Below are 2,952 nucleotides of genomic sequence, written 5' to 3'. Positions count from 1 at the left end.
TCATTCGAAGATTTTCAGAACGAGTATTCTTTTAAACATACTGAGGAAACATGTAATTTCATAGCGACTTACAGCAGTTGTATGTTGATTTATATTTGTCTTCGAAAACGTACTGCGGTTGGGGAAAAACTGTTACTTCGACAGAAAGTGATAAGAAATTTAAGGTAAAAACAAGTTTTCATCTAAAAGGAATTCGAATAAAACCAATAATTCAAGACAGTAATTCAGGATTGTTTTTAAAGGGACTTTATAATAATAATAATAATGATAATAATAATAATAATAATTATAATGATAATAAAAAGATTTTAAAAAATAGAAATTAAAAAAAAAACATTCATTAATCTGACAACATTAGGAAGTCACAGCAGCGGACATTGAGGATGGGGTGGGGGTGGGGGGGGGCACACCACGCAATCCCGAGGAAACAAACAAACAAACAAATCTTTTTATCTTCTTCTTTAACATCTGAGGTGATTACCTTCTACTTTTATAATATACTGAAGCAAAACTGATCTCCCACCAAATTGGCAAGATTTCGATCGAGTAATATGATTTTGGGAAAAAACGTATCTGGATCACCACTGAGACGGAAATATCTGACAAACACGTGTATAAAAATATTTACAAATGCACGCACATAAACAGAGAGAGAGAGAGACAGGAAATAACAACAGAAAGACATCGGGAAACCACGTGGAACCAAAACAAACAAACAAAAATGTTCTGCCTCCCATTCCGAGAATTTTCTCTTTTCTCTCCCCTCCCTCCTCTTTTCTCTCTCTCCTGCCTCCTCATTCTCTCTCCTCCCTCCTCTACATTTCTTTCTCCCTCCACATTTCTCTCTCCTCCCTCCTCATTTCCCTCTTCCTCCTCCTCATTTCTCTCTCCTCCCTCCTCATCTATCTTTCATCCCCCCTCATTTGTCTCTCCTGCCTCCTCTTCAATTTTATGCCCTTCAACTCCTCTTTTTATTTCCTTTAAGATTCTCTCTTCCTATATCCCCTCTTCCCCTTTTCTCCCCTCTTTCGTTTCCTCTACCTTTTTCCCTACTCTCCTTCGCTTTCCCTTTCATCACAAACACTTCATCCCTTATTTCCCCTCTCTCCTCTCTTCCATTCGTCCTCTCTTCACTCTTTTTCCCTCTCCTCATAATTAACATTTTTGCTTGTATGTTTTGCTTATGTTTCCACGTGTTTTCACAATATCGTTGTTTTTCTCTTGTTTCGTTGTTTCACAGTCATCCTACTTTACATATCATGCTTCTCCTTCTTCTTCTCCATCTTTCCTGCTTTTTAACATTCATGTTATTTCTATCCTTTTCCTCTTCCTTCCACTATTATTAATATAGTTATTATTGTTATTGTTGTTGATAAGATTATGGTTATTGTTATCATTACTATTGCCATTATATATAATTGTTGTTGATATTATCATTGCTGTTGTTATTATTATTGCGATTATCCTTAACATTATCATCTTTATTATTGTTATTATCGTGGTTTTCATTGTTATCATAATTATTATCATTGTTATTGTTTTCATCATCATTGCCATTATTGGACATTATTTCTTAAATAGTTACAGAAAAAAGTAACGAACAGTTTATCTTTGATGTCATCAGTAAAAGAAGATATATAACGTAAAAACATTATTTTAACTATGATTAGTGAGTTTCAGAGATAAAATTTGGTGATGTCATGTAACATTTAAGTAACAACGGTTTCTACAGAAGTATGCATATTTCTTTAGTTTGCTTCTTCGGGGAAATCTTGCGTCAAATGCAGATTCGTGTGTTATTTCCTCCTTTCGCTGCTTTTTTAATTCTTTCATTTTCCACTTCACCACCACCTCTTTCACTCTCTTTTTTCCGCTCGTTGTCGTCGCCTTCCATTTCCTCCTCCTCTTTCTTTTCTTCCTCTTCCTTCTCCTTCACTACCTGTTCCTTCACTTCCACCTCCTCCTCTTTCTTTTCTTCCTCCTTCTACATCTCCACCTTCACCTCTACCTCCTCCTTCCCCTCCTCCTCCTCTTTTTCTTCCCCTTCCTTCTCCTCCTCTTCCTCGCCCTCCTCTTAGACCCATACCTTCACCTGCACCTCTTTCTCTTCCTCCTCTTAATGGGTGGGAAAGAGAAGGGGAAGAGAAAGAAGAGAAAGGAAGGAAAGGTAGGAGGAGAGGCAGAACAAGGAAGAGGGAATGAAAGAAATGAGGGAAGAAAATGATTCATTGGCGGGGAATAAGAGAAAAGAGGAGAGAAGGGAAGTCAAAAAAAGTGAGGAAGACAGGAAGGAAGGAGAAGACGGGATGAAAGAGAGAACAGAAGAGAAAATGAGAAAGAAGGGAACGGGAGGACAAGGGGGAAGGGTTTTAGGTTTACCTTTCATCCTAAGAATTTTCTCATCTTTCTCTCTCCTCCTCCCTCGTAATTTCTTTCTCTTCTCTCATCCTTCCTCCTCCTGTGTTTCCATTTAATTTCTCTCTTTCAACAGTATCTCTACCCATTCCCTCCCCTCTTTCGTTTCATCTTCATTTTCCCTCTTCCTTTCCGTTCCCTCTCCTCATCATCTTCATCATCCCTTATTTCCCTTCTCTCTTTTCTTCCATTAGTCCTCTCTTTCCCCCACTCCTCATAACCACCTCTTTCTCCTCCTTTCCTCCTCTTCCTCCCTGCTCTCTCTCCTCTCCTCGTATCTTCTCTGCTCCTTCCCTCCTTTCTCCTATTCCCTATTCCTATAACCCTTTCCCCTGATCATCCCTGTCCGCTCTATTCCACTGCGAGGAGGGCTGGACCAAGTATATATAAGTATATAAATAAGTATATATATAAGTATATAAATAAGTATATATATATAAGTATATAAATAAGTATATATATAAGTATATAAATAAGTATATATATAAGTATATAAATAAGTATATATATAAGTATATAAATAAGTATATATATAAG

This window comes from Penaeus vannamei, chromosome 7, assembly GCF_042767895.1.
Source record: "Penaeus vannamei isolate JL-2024 chromosome 7, ASM4276789v1, whole genome shotgun sequence".
NCBI classification, from domain to species: Eukaryota; Metazoa; Arthropoda; class Malacostraca; order Decapoda; family Penaeidae; genus Penaeus; species Penaeus vannamei.
This window is presented reverse-complemented; position numbering follows the sequence as displayed.